The sequence below is a fragment of the Oryx dammah genome, unplaced genomic scaffold, assembly GCF_014754425.2.
Source record: "Oryx dammah isolate SB20612 unplaced genomic scaffold, SCBI_Odam_1.1 HiC_scaffold_28, whole genome shotgun sequence".
NCBI classification, from domain to species: domain Eukaryota; kingdom Metazoa; phylum Chordata; class Mammalia; order Artiodactyla; family Bovidae; genus Oryx; species Oryx dammah.
In genome coordinates this window covers 13,160,864-13,175,044 of record NW_024070212.1, presented here as the reverse complement: position 1 = coordinate 13,175,044, position 14,181 = coordinate 13,160,864, and the positions used below count along the sequence as shown (strand labels likewise).

The 14,181-nt window shown below is 50.2% G+C and overlaps 1 non-coding gene across 1 annotated transcript; it reads left to right on the top strand.

Moving 5' to 3' along the window:
* The first annotated feature begins 3,252 nt into the window (after positions 1–3,252).
* On the top strand, positions 3,253–3,324 carry TRNAS-GGA. The gene has a single exon. It is a non-coding gene; the product is annotated as a tRNA-Ser (tRNA).
* Positions 3,325–14,181: the final 10,857 nt, after the last annotated feature.

Genomic DNA, 14,181 nt, shown 5'->3' with positions numbered 1-14,181 from the left:
AGGATTTGGAGCTATGAAAATCCATGGGTGGCTCCCCACCCCCTCTCCACATGGACTGGCTTGTGACCTGATGTCAAGGTCCCTGCCCTGGACTTGTTACTAATGGGAGACATGAGGCACACCCAGGAAACCACAGTGTTTAGAACACTTATGCAGGCATCTATCAGAGCCAGAAAAGGGTTTCTGGCCATTGTGGTGGGGAATGAGGAACCCTGGAATGCAGGGATGGGGGAGGTCAGTCTAGGAGAGCTTCCTGGAGGAGGAGGAGGAGGCTCAGGTTTGGTCAGGAGGGGCAGTTAGCTGCAAAGGAGGGAGACAGAGTGTGGGGTGGGGTGCTCACTGCAGGGAAGATTCTGGGCCTGGTCCCAGCGGGGGAGCTGGAGGAGGAACATACCACAGCTGTTGTGAGGGGGCCCGAATGAGATCTCTAGGGAAACAGGACGAGAATAACCACTGTAATGCCCAGCACCACCCTCTGCGTGCTGCATTCTCTTCTGCGGGGGCTTTGCTTTCTGCCACGTGGAAACCCCTCACTCTTACTACCTCCTTCCTCCCTTCCCCATCTTCCCACAGGACCACCAGTTGGGGAGAGTGGGCCTTGCCAGCTGTCTCCTCCCCACCTCAGCCCATCACGATCAGATCCCCTCCTCCTAGTCCTGACAGGCAAACCTGGCACCCACCTCTCGGTGTCTCCTGGCTGCCCCCTCCACTGTGCACCCAGCCCTCACCCTCTCCCCTGAGCAGGATAACAGTGATACAGCCTGATACCTAGAAGTGAAGGGTGAAGGGGGTCCCCTCTCCCTCCCTCCTGGGCTTCTGGCCCTGCTCCTCAGTCTCCCCAGCTCTGTCCTCGGCAGGCCTGAGCCCCAGCCCTGTCCCCCCTGGGCTCTCAGCTCTCCCTTGCCTGGCACTCCCTCTGCTGTGGGGAGGGCCCAGCAGCTCCCTGCCCTGGCCTGGCCGCTGGGAGACCCTGTGGGGCAGGAGAAGCTCGGCTTCTGGGATTTCCCCGGCCTTTGGCCAGCAGGAAGTCTGCCCTTGGAGAGGGGAACCTTGCTCCTGGCCTCAGGCCAGCTATTCAGCCAGACCAAAGTTCAGGGGAAGCGCCTGGGGACTCCCGCTGATCTCTACTCTTCAGGTTCGGGGTTCAGGCCTCAGAGGCCCAGAGAGCAACCCCAGGTCAGGGTGGGGACCGGTCGGAGGCGCTGGAGGGCGGTGGGGGAGACCTGCATCACCCCAAGTTGGATTCGGCTCCCCCGGCTGTGGGGCAGTGAGGAGGGGGCTCTCTGGACGTCTCTCCTCTCCCGGCTGGTTGTGTGTGCCAGGCGGGTGTGGCCTGGGCACAGAGCCTTGATAAGGGGCTGCAGCAGCGCCGCCCCAGCCCTGTGGGCTCCTGGGTGGCCCGGAGCAGAGCGGTGCGCGCGCAGAGTCCACACCCTGCTTGTCCTGGTCCTGACACTTCCAGGAACCGGAGGCAGGAAAGGAGGTGCCTGGAAGCCTTTCTCTGGTGCCTCAGTCTCCCCTCCCGGGGCTGTGGCTGATGAAAGGGGATAAACCCTGCGAGTGAGGGTAGGGGGAGAGGCAGCCTCCTTTCCCAGGGGCTCTGGCGGGCAGAGGCCCCCCTCCTGTCTGAATCTCTCTTCAGCCCTTACGCCCAGGTTGCCCTGTTCCCTGGCTCCAAATGAGCCCCCGGGGACCCCTCAGCAGCAAACACAACAGGCAAAGAGCAGGAGCCAGCCCCGGGGGAGCAGGGTAGACAACACGGGTGAGTGCGCACGCTCCACACCGCCGCCCCCGCCCGCAGCGCCCCCGCGCATCTCCCACTCCTGCGCCCCGCAGAACCCGGGGGCGTCCCCTTTCCAGAGCTCTTCTTCAGGCCGGGCTGTCTCACCCCACAGCTCGGGCAGAGGTAAGAGGGGTGGGGGAAGGCGGAGAGAGAGGAGTGACCCGGAGGTTAGTTGAGACAAAGCGGGCAAGCCTGGGTGGGAAGGAACCACCGCGGGGGCCGGAGCTGGGGTCCGAGTCAGGTGGGGCCCATCCTGAGGAGCCGATCGGGGAGTTTCCAGGGATGAAGGGAGAAGCTGCGCGCTGGGCCGGCGCCCCCTGGTGGGCAGTGCTGCAGCGGCAGCCACCCAGTCTCTGACCCGCTCTTGTGGCCACGTGGGTGGTCTTCCCTGGACGTCTGGACAGAGTGGAGGGCACAGCCCTGCACAGGACCCAGGCAGGTCCTCACTAGCAAGAGCGGGGCTTGAGAAACTGCGCAGGAACCAGGGTCTATTCCAGTGCCGTCAACCCTGTCCACCGCGTTTTCTCTTCTAACCAGCAAGCGTGGATCATCATGCCGACCTTCCAGGCCCCTTCTGGCAGGGGCGTTGTGAGGGTCCAGGTCTACACGGACCTGACCTGGCTCCCTGTTTCTGCTCTGATCTCAGACTCTCTTACCGCTCTTGCCTCAGCCACACTGGCCTCCTGTTCCTGGAACACACCAGGCACAGTCCCCCCATGGGCCATTACAAGAGCTGTCATCTCTGCCAGGAAAACTATTCCTTAAGATGTCCACTCCATCATCTCCTCCCACTCTTTGCTCAGAGGTCTTCTCTTTGACGAAGCCTGTTCTGACCTCCTGATGTAAAACTGAAACCACTCTCCTGAGCCTTATCCCCTAACACACTATCAGTTCAGTGGCTCAGTCATGTCCGACTCTTTGCGACCCCATGCATCGCAGCACGCCAGGCCTCCCTGTCCATCACCAACTCCCGGAGTTCACTCAGACTCACATCCATTGAGTCCGTGATGCCATCCAGCCATCTCATCCTCTGTCGTCCCCTTCTCCTCCTGCCCCCAATCCCTCCCAGCATCAAAGTCTTTTCCAATGGGTCAACTCTTCGCATGAGGTGGCCAAAGTACAGAGCTTCAGCTTCAGATGTCCTTATTTATCATGACTGTTGTGTAGTGTCCTTCTCCTTCTATTGGAATGATAAGGGTAGAGGGCTTGTTGGACTCATTCATGGATGAATCCTGAGTACCTACAGCAATGACTACACGCAGTAGGAGCTCCTTAACTGCTTGTTGAATATACCACTGAGGAGGGCTGAGGCCAGACAGGTTCGGATTGAACTGCATCCCCTAAATTCATGTTAGAGCCTCAACCCCAATTTGATGTTATTTGGAGATGGGGTATTTGGGAGGTAATTGAGTTAGGTGAGGTCCTAAGGGTGGGGTTTTCGTGATGGGATTAGTGCCCTCATAAGCACTTCCCTGGTGGCTCAGAGGTTAAAGCGTCTGCCTGGAATGCAGGAGACCCAGGTTCGATCCCTGGGTTGGGAAGATCCCCCTGGAGAAGGAAATGGCAACCCACTCCAGTACTCTTGCCTGGAGAATCCCATGGAGGGAGGAGCCTGGTAGGCTACAGTCCATGGGGTCCCAAAGAGTGGGACACGACTGAGCGACTTCACTTTCACTTTTAAGAGGAGGAACCAGGGAATTGTCTCTACTCTGTGTGAGGACAGAGCACAAAGGTGGCCATCAAACGCGAAGAAGAGAGCTCTCACCAGGAAGTGAATCAGCTGGCACACTGATCTTGGCCATTCTAGCCTCCAGATCTATGAGAATTTCGTTATTTAAGCCACCCAGTCTCTGGCATTCCCCCTCCCCCCTCCCCCATGAGTGGCTTGTGGGATTTTAGTTCCCAGACGAGAGATTGAACCTGGACCCTTACCAGAGTGAGTACAGAATCCTAACCACTGGACTGTCAGAGAATTCCCTCTGGCATTTTGTTATGGCAGCCTAAGTAGGCTAAGACAAAGTTTTGCCCTAAGAGCTCCTATGTAGTGAGTAAAAGTGAGACGAAACTAAAATAGAGTTTTATCAAAAGGATTACATTGTTGATGAGCTTTTATAGGTGGTAGATAGGGTGAGAAACCCACTCCAGTACTCTTGCCTGGCAAATCCCATGTGGAGGAGCCTGGTGGGCTGCAGTCCATGGGGTCGCTAGGAGTCGGACATGACTGAGCGACTTCACTTTCACTTTTCACTTTCATGCATTGGAGAAGGAAATGGCAGCTCACTCCAGTGTTCTTGCCTGGAGAGTCCCAGGGCTGGGGGAGCCTGGTGGGCTGCCGTCTATGGGGTCGCACAGAGTCGGACACGACTGAAGTGACTTAGCAGCAGCAGCAGCAGCAGCAGCAGATAGGGTGAGAAGAAGGCAAGGACTTGTGGAGAGAATACAACACAGCTTGGCTCCTGCGCTCACTGTCACGCAGTTTACCTACATCAGAAATTCTCAGTGTGCCCTTTGGAACAGCAGTTCTGAGAAATGCTCCTCAAGAAAGGCAGAGATCAGAGAAAATTAGGAAATGTAGAGACTGACCCCTTCTGAGGTATTCGTGGTTCCTACTCCAGTGGGAACATTAAATTGTTCAGTCTGGTATTTCACAACATGTGTGACCATGGGATTGACATTTCTTCTGTCTTATCAAGCAAGAGCCTTAACTGTTCTGCTAAATTGGCATTCTGACATCACATACTTTGGAGATACCGACTGACAAGATAAAGCTTAACTCTGAGCATGGCATGTGGGGGCCTTTGTAGTCTCTCCAGACTAGTTTCAAACATGCCTGATATTTCACCCATTCCATACAGTTTTCTATTTGCTCACAGCTCATTTAGTTTCTCCCACTCCCACTACCCCTGTCCAAACCCCTTCCTGGGCCACTTCAATGCTCACTTCCCCGCCCTGCCTGTGTGCACTGTCTCCCCTCCTTCACTGTGTGTGTTCTATTCAGCCCGATGTCTCAGTTGTTTTGTTTTATGTTGCCTGAGCCCCTGTGGGCTTACTCCTCCTGGGCAGGTATGAAGTTGGCTCACTGTGCCTCCCTAGGGCCTGTCCCTTGAGCTGCTTCAGTGGACACAGGATGGATGGAGTCAAACAGAAAGGCTTCTCACAGCTCTGCGCCTGCAGCCTGGGGAAGGGACACCAGCTGCTCTCTCTGGTTTCCCCGTCCCCCTCTCCACGTTCCCCTCAACACACCTTTAGGTATCTTCCTCTCCATGGACATTTCTGCTCTCAAAATGCCGAAGATTCAGTATCCCAGATGTGACTGGATTTCCCAAAAGGGTAGTATGCGAAGATATGCACAGATCATTCACAAAATAAAAAATACAGCCAGCAAAAAAAAACATTTGATGCTTTCGAACTGTGGTGTTGGAGAAGACTCTTGAGAAGGAGAAGACTCTCCTTGGACCACAAGGAGATCAAACCAATCAATCCTAAAGGAAATCAACCCTGAATATTCGTTAGAAGGACTGATGTTGAAGCTGAAACTTCAGTACTTTGGCCACCTGATGCGAAAAGCCAACTCATTAGAAGAGACCCTGACGCTGGGAAAGATTGAAGGCAGGAGGAGAAGGGGATGACAGAGGATGAGATGGTTAGATGGCATCACTGACTCAATGGACACGAGTTTGAGCAAGTTCTGGGAGATGGTGAAGGACAGGGAAGCCTGATGTGCTGCAGTCCATGGGGTCGCAAAGAATCGGACACAACTGAGCGACTGAACAGAAACAAGAAACATTTAAGAACATGCTGTAACTTACTAGTAGTCATAGAAATGCAATTTAAGCAGTGAGATCACATAGGGTCTGTGCATCAAGAACTGTGAAATATGCATACAGTTTGCCTCATTACCCACATCTGTGATGAATCCTAACAACCCTCCCCAAATATTGGAAACATTTAACGCCCAACAGTTATCTACAATATTCTTTTGTTAAAGACCTTTCTTGATTGTAGAAGATAATACACAGAAAGTATACAATAAGGAACATACAACATAGTGAATTATTATAAAGAAGTACTCAATGTAAGCCCCTAGGGTAACAAGATGGAACACCCTTGGACTCCAGGAGTCTCTGTGTGTCCGTTAAAAATCACAAAGTCCCCATCTCCAGAGAAAAGGACTTCCTTGCTTTTCTCCAGAGTTTGATGTCCTCAGTAGGCATCTGCAAGCATGGTGGTTACTTTGCCTGTTTGGGGGAGTTCACACAAGAGAAAGCACGTAGTTTGTGTCCTCTCCGACTTCTTTCACCCAGCCTCACAGGAGCACCCCCCCCCTTTTTTCCTATTTTACTCTTTTCTTATTTTTCATTTTTTTTTAATGAAGTCTACTTGATTGACAATACTGTGTTTGTTTCAGATGTACAGCAAAGTGATTCTGTTTTTTTTTTCCAGATTATATTCCAATGTAGATTATTGCAGGATACTGAATATAGTTCTCTGTGCTGTGCAGTAAATCCTTGCTGCTTTTCTATTTTATGTGTAGTCGTTTGCATCCCTCTCCCCTTTGGTGACCGTAAGTTTGTATTCTATGCCTGCAGGTCTGTTTCTGTCTTGTATGTGGATTCGTTGGTATGGTTTTCTGGATTCCACATAGATGTGGTATCATATAATATTTGTCTTTCTCTGTCTGACTTAGTTCACTGAGTATGATATTCTCTGGGGTCCAGGAATTTTTTCTCGGGTTCCCTGGAGCCAGGCGCATGCAGGTAGTTAGGAGCAGTATCACTGAATCATAGGGGTTATGAGGGAGAATGTATATAAGACCCTGGCATGGTGCCCTGCACACAGTAGGCACTTAATACAGTTTCATTCTCACCCTGCCTCTATGACATGGGCCCTGCTCCATTTCTAAGGAGTCTCCACACTTCCAATCGCAAGGCTGATCTACTTCCTGTCCTGCTCCCACCACCTGGAATCCAGATTCTATCTACCTGGTCAGTGGGGACAGAGTATTCTCAGCATTTTACCCTCTGCTGTTTACATGGCTCCTTACTCCTGTGATGGAGTTTAGGATTTTCTTCCGGAATGAGGCAGGCAGAGCTCATCTCTCTGTCTCCCACCCTTCATTCTAGAATAAGACCCTTCACTGCCCAGGGTTGCCCAGATATTTCAGGAGGCAGATCTTCACACAAGGATAGGGAAAGGTTTAATTTATATTTCAGAGGAGGATGACTACTGTTCATACTCTTGGACAGTTTCTCAAAGAAGTTAAGGCAAGAGAGTGAAATCTGGAAAGTGGAGTCCAGAAGAGTGTGCAGGGGTGGGAGGCTGGGGAGGTGGGGAAGCAGGGAAGCTACCTGATGGGGAGAAGCGCAGTGGTGGGCAGGGCAGGTGTCTGTAGAAAGAGCCTTGGCGCTTTAACCCCTCTTTCTTTCATTCTCTGTCCTTTAAAAATCACTTTTAGGTCCCCACTGCTCAGTGTCTTGTGCCATTTTGCAAGGTGAGTCTTTTGTGATTACCACCATTATATACTAGCTCTCAGGAAGAATTCCTGAAAATTCGTCTGGGTTAAGGGATGGGTTTTATCAGGCACACTTACCCAGAGAAGTTGGAAGAAGAGAAGAGGCAGTGATGCTGGCTCTTTCATCCTCCCTAAGGGAGGAGTGGCGGGGCCTCAGCGACTTGCTGCTCACACGGGGTGGGGCTGTGCTCCCGAGGAGGGACTCTGCCCGCTTCTTACAGGGCAAGGGGAGACAGCAGCCTTGATGGTGAGGGGACAGGCTATGAGAGCCTGGGTGAGGTGCCAGTAATTTATAAAGGCTTCTGGGAGTGCAGGCAGCCCAGTGCCAGTGATTTGGGAGACATGGGACATTTGTAAGCCCTCTGCCCCAGAGACAGAGCTAATGGTCTCTTGGCACATTGAGTGTAGGTGGAAACTCTCCCAGGAGGAGGAAGAGGAACCCTGATATCATTTGGCGTGGTGTCTAGGAAAACTGGAATGAACTCCAGAATGTTCAGTTCGGTTCCTGACTGAGAGGCCTGGGGGACAATCAACCAATGCTGACTGAGTCCGTGGATGAAGTCCTGTGCTCTGGTGTGAGAGAAAACCAGATTCTTAGCTGGCAGACTCTGTGCCCTGTCCTGAGCCTGCACAGGCCCTGGGTCTTGGCCTTGCCGGGGCAGGCGTAAAGCAGGTGCTCACGGGATTAGGTCAGGGGTGGTGGGAGGAGGGAACCTTGGCTGTAAGAACCTCTGGGAACTGGGTGGTTGGCAGGCTCAGGAGCAGAGTTCAAAGCAGGTAGGCAGCTCTGAGCATTGGCTGGAATCAGGAATTCCTTCTGGGGAAAGATTAGCTCAGAGGCCAAGGCCTTTATCTTCAGTGATACCTGTTACAGGAATTCTCTTGTTTGTTTCGCGTGGAAGCTGAGTCATCCTCATAGCCAGCAAACATTTATTCAGCACCCATTCCCTGAAGGGCTGTGGGAAGCCTGAGGTCACAAGTGGAAGATTGTCCTGGTCTCAGGGCTCCGTTTGATCGGGGAAAACCTGGACAGACAACGGGCTCACTTATTCCCCTTTTGTCTTTTCGCCTTATGCTGTCATGCTCCTGGTAAATTTTTATGCTTGAGAAGCTCATTTTATTTTTCTTTTAAGATTAATCTTAAGGCCACTGCTTTGGCCATTTCTAACATCCCCAGCACACTCCCATGCCGACTCGGGAGCTTGCATTCCACAGCACGTTGGACCAGTGTCTTTCCAGTCTCCTCCAGGTTAAGCCTGCCTTGAGCTCTATCAGGCACAGAGGCTCTGGCCACAGACCTGGGAGTTACATTTCTTCCATTCCTGCATTGCTTCCCTCCCTCTCCTGGTGGTGGCACGCACTTCACCTGCCCCCTGCTGGTCATCCTGCACACCTCCAAGACGGCTTCCTGCTTTATTTCAGTTTTCACATGTTCTGCTTTCCTCTCCTAGATGAAAGCAAATATATTGCAGCACAAACAACCTGAGCTAAAATGATTTCTGCTTATACCTCCCTGCTAGACGATGGACTCTGCTGGGACAATGACTTTGCTTTCTGTGTTTGTGTTCAGGGTGCTGCCCACAAAGGTCCATCTAGTCAAAGCTATGGTTTTTCCATGTATGGATATGAACGTTGGACCATAAAGAAGGCTGAACCCTGAAGAATTGATGCTTTCAAACTGTGGTGTTGGAGAATACTCTTGAAAGTCCTTTGGACTGCAAGGAGATCAAACCAGTCAATTCTAAAGGAAATCAGTGGCTTCTCAGGTGGTAAAGAGTCTGCCTGCAATGTGGGAGACCTGGGTTCAATCTCCAGGGAAGATCCCCTGGAGAAGGAAATGGCAACCCGCTCCAGTATTCTTGCTTGGAGACTTCCGTGAACAGAGGAGCCTGGTGGGCTAGAGTCCATGGGGTCACAAAGAGTCGGACACAGCCGAGTACTTTCATTTTCACTTTCAAAGGAAATCAATCCTGAATATTCATTGGAAGGACCGATGCTGAAGCTGAAGCTCCAATACTTTGGCGACCTGATGTGAAGAGCTGACTCACTGGAAAAGACCCTGATGCTGGGAAAGATTGAGGGCAGGAGGAGAAGGGGACGACAGGGGATGAGATGGTTGGATGGCATCACTGACTCAATGGACATGAGTCTGAACAAATTCCGGGAGATAGTGAAGGGCAGGGAAACCTAGTGTGTTGCAGACCATGGGTTGCAAAGAGTCAGACACAACGGAGCGACCGAACAACAGCAGTGTTTTTTGTATAATACAATGTTGACATGTTGGAAGGCCTCCCTTCAGGAAATCACAAGCGGCAGTTTGATCTTGAGCCGCCAGGTGGCACTAGTGTCCCGGCGCTGCCAGTAGGCAGGGCGCAAGGATGCTTTGAGTCAGGCTTCGGTTCCCGGTCGGGCTGCAGGCAGTGCTCTGGAAACCTGGAGTCTTTCCCTTTCACTCAGACCGAGCACCGGGGCTTAGAACAGAGAAAGTGGGAGACGTGGTGAGTTGATGGCTGGGGCAGCAGCACAAGTGTACAAAATTAAGTCCTGGGCAAAATGAGCTCATTTTGCTTGAGAGATCCATGATCTGGGTGAGAAGTCAGGGTCCAGGTCTGAATGTGGAAGAAGCCTAGGCTAGGGGTTAGGGTAGGGGAACCTGGAGGTGCACGTCTCAGATTGGGCTGGGTGAGAATTATTTTGGGCTAAGAGTGGGGCAGGTTACCGTTGGGAATGGGGGACCATTGAAGAGCCTGTGTTTCAGATCCGAGCTCTTGATACAAATGAGAAATTTCTGAGGTGAAACAGCGTCAGAGTGGGGGAACTTCTGCCCTACCCCTTGAGACAGACTCTGAGAGGTGAAGGCAGATTTCCCGGGCAGGGGCTTTTCTGGGGCTGGGGTTCATCCAGGGAGAAATGCCCTGCTCTGGAGAGAGTATTTCGATACGTGGATGTAAGACTGCTTTGGAGGACGGAGAGAGGAGCATATGTCAACAGCAAATCCAGCTGCCACAAGTATGTGTCGGGCACCTTTTCCGTCCTCCTTCACCTCTCTGAGCTGGTTTTTTTCTCTGTAGAGTGGGGATCGCCACCTCTCAGTCAGTTTGGAGACAGACTGAGATGAACAATGGGCAGTGCTTTGGAACCTGTAGGGCACTTCCTAGCTGGTTCTTATCTTGATCACTCACAGCTGGGCACCTACCTGCTGGGGTTGGAAGTCTGGCTTTTCCCTCTCCCCCTGTGCGTCCCCGGGTGGGTCACCCAACCCCTCTGCACCTCTGATTTCTCATGATGATGGCTGACAGTGCAGATCTCATGAAACGGTTGTCAGGATCTTTAAAGTGGCTCCTGAAAATGGCCTTCATAAACTCTTTTCATTTCGAAGTTTCTTGATTTGTTCTTCTGGAATGTTGAAATATTGCAGGTGTGTATAGGTGTGGGTACTGGTCAGCATCCTCTCTGTGTCTTTGGGAAGTTACATTTGAAAGAAATCTCCTGGAAGACATGATTATATACTGCACACGAGGCCATGGATACATCTAACCTGTGGAACACACCCAGCCGGCTGGTTTGGGTTTAGGGTGCTCAGTGGTCGGCTTGATGGAGGCCTCTAGTGTCACACAGATTTCACATTAACCCCCAATTCCCACAGGCTACTGATATTTTCCACGTCATTAACGCTGAGGCTCCTTTCTTAGGCATGATGCCACCAGACAATGGCCTGAAGGAGATAGCCAGAAAATTGATTAGCATCGTTGAAACTCCCTTGGCAGCAACTTTGCAAATTCTCTAAGAACTGCCTTCCAGAAATTAAAAAGACCAGAGCCCCAGTTGGAACCGCCCACCCCCGGCCGCCCCCGGGAGATCTTCAGCATGTAACGGTCATTGCAGGAGCTGAACTGAAGAAGGTGTTCCCTGGAGAACAGGTACAATAGGCCTACTTTTCATTTTTTTTCTTTGAAGTAAAAAATGCCAAATAGGACTCTTGCCACCTTGGTGTGGTTTGGTCCTTTATGATGACCTTGGGGTCCCAGGAGGACTTGCCACAGTTACTTTTGATTCTGCGGTCTTGGGACCATGGTCTCCTCCATGACTCTCAGTGAACCTGTCCCAGTCACTGGGACAAGCTCTCAGTTCTGTATAAAGACGCGGCTTCTTCTGCTAGAACTTCTTTCTATGCAGACCATCCGCAGCCCTTAAGGCTGCAGTCTGGAAGGTCTGGGTCTGCCGTGGGTGGGTGGTCTGCCTTCAGGGAGAACTTGCTAAGGCCTGAGCTGCACAGCAATCGGAGGCTTCCAGCAGCTGTGTGGTCAGCACTGTGTATTCCTGGCCGGGTTACCTCAAAAGAGACACTTCTTCCTGAAGCCCTGGCATGTCCCTCTTCCTACTGGCCAACAGACCCACTGACTGACTCACCTCCATAGGCTTCCGTACCCTCCTCACTGCAGAGCGTGGCATTTCACCCCACTCAGGGTTGCCTTCCCTGTATTTCCCACACAACTGAGCATCACAGACACTAGGGTTCCCCTTGTGTCTGAGGAGCTGGGGGTGCTTAAGACTGCGACACTCTTCTACTTGATCAGTGTCCTTCCTCAAAACCCTATCCCTGCCCTAAATCACAGATGGCTTCTAGCCATTCAAGACCTTGATGGCAGGGCGAGAGAGGGAATAAAGAAAGAAAAAGGACACGTTGGAGAAATATATTCCCTATACATAAAGTAGGTAGATAACTCATTTCCACAGAAACTCTTACAAATAAGACTTCCCTGGTGGCTCAGATGGTAAAGCGTCTGCCTACAACGCGGGAGACCTGGGTTCAATCCCTGGGTTGGGAAGCTCTCCTGGAGAAGGAAATGGCAACCCACTCCAGTATTCTTGCCTGGAAAATCAAATGGATGGAGGAGCCTGGTAGGCTACAGTCCATGGGGTCACAAAGAGTCAGACACGACTGAGCGACTTCACTTTCACTTTTTCAGGCTGACAGTAGATATAAAAGTGTGGGGGCAGACTATGGAGAGTCAGAAGAATAAATACAACTGGCCATTTAACGAATACTAGAATTTTAAAATTTCATGAAAATTTAAGGCATGAAAATTAAAACCATGAGCTATTTTTGCAGAGATTGGTAAAGTTAAAAAATTTTAACAATACTGAAGGTTGATGAGGGTTTAGGGAAACTGACACTCTCATGCTGCTGAGTTTTAATTTGATACAAAATTGAGAAAAAGGTGACAATATTTATTAAAATATATAATGTGAATAGCCTTTGCTCCATCAATTTACCCTTTAGAAAAACAGAGATCATAGTGATAAATACACAGATAGATTCAGTGCAGCATTTTTCAGTAATAAGAAACCATCCAAATGGCCACTAATAGGGAATTGTTTAAAGAAGGAAAGAATGTCACTGTTAGGACAAGTGAGTAAACCCAGATGTATGGCCAAGTGAAGATGTCCAAGATATGCTTGTCAATGGAAAAAATGACAAAACTATGCATTTTATGGTTTCATTTTTTGCAAAAACATATAAATAGATACATACATGTATATAGACACATGTACAGGAACAATCTATACCATACCTAGGTTAACTGTACTACTCACTCAAAGATGAGGAATTGATCAGGGTTTGCTTATTCAGTTTCTGCAATGTACACTTTTATATTGTTTGAATCTTTTATAGTGCTCTGTCACTTTTTGGTAAAAAAAAAAATACTTTGTTGTTATTTTTTAAAGAGTAGGTTCATGGCAAAACTAAGCGGAAGGTATGGAGATTTCCCATACAGCCTCTGTGCCCCCTCAATGCGCAGTCTCCCCCATTTCAACATCCCCCGCCAGACTGGACATTTGTTACAACGAATGAACCCACATGGACACATCATAACCACCCAAATTCCATAGTTTACTTTGGGTTCTCGTGGTGTCGTCCATCTATGGGTTTAGACAAGTGTGCAATGTCTTGTATGTACCCTTATAGTATCATACTAAAATTTTTCACTGTCCTAAAAATCCTCTGTGCTCCACCTATTCAGACCTCAGTCCCCGCTAACCCCTGGCAAACAATGATCATCTTGCTGTCTCCACAGATTTTATCATAAATGGGTGTTGATACTTTCTTTTGGGCTTAAAGAAAACCCTAAGGGCAAACATTTACTTGATTACTCCGTCTACAAAGTCGGAAGAGAAGTCTTATCCCAAAACAACCCTGATGACATCTTTATCTTGAACTTCTAGCCTCCGAGAATGAGAAAACAAATGTCTGTTGTTAAAGGCACTCAGTTTGTGGTGATTTGAGGTGAGATCCCGAACTGTCCAATAGGCCCTATATTTTTTCCACTGGTTGTGTGTCAGTTACCTTTCCTGTTTTGTGATCTGTTTGTTCCTGTCCTCTGGATGCATAGTAGGACTTACAAGTTTATCCATTTGCTCAGATTTAATGGTGTTCCTTTCCGGTGAGTGAAGACTACAGCATTTGTGTGGACAGATGCACTATTTTTTTTTTTTTTAAGTTTTTATTTATGTTTAAAATTTGTGGCTGAGCTAGGTCTTTGCTGCTTTTGCATGGGCTTTCTCTAGTTATGGGGAGCACGGGCTACTCTGTTGCATGCATATGCTTCTCATTGAGGTGGCTTCTCTTGTGGTGGAGCATAAGATCTAGGCATGCTGCTGCTGCTAAGTCGCTTCAGTCGTGTCCAACTCTGTGCGACCCCATAGACGGCAGCCCACCAGACTCCTCTGTCCCTGGGATTCTCCAGGCAAGAACACTGGAGTGGGTTGCCATTTCCTTTTCTAGGCATGCAGGTGTCAGTGATTGTGGCATGCAGGCTCGGTAGTTGCGGCTGTGGGCTCAGTGGTTGTGGCTCACGGCCTTAGTTGCTCGGTGGCATGTGGA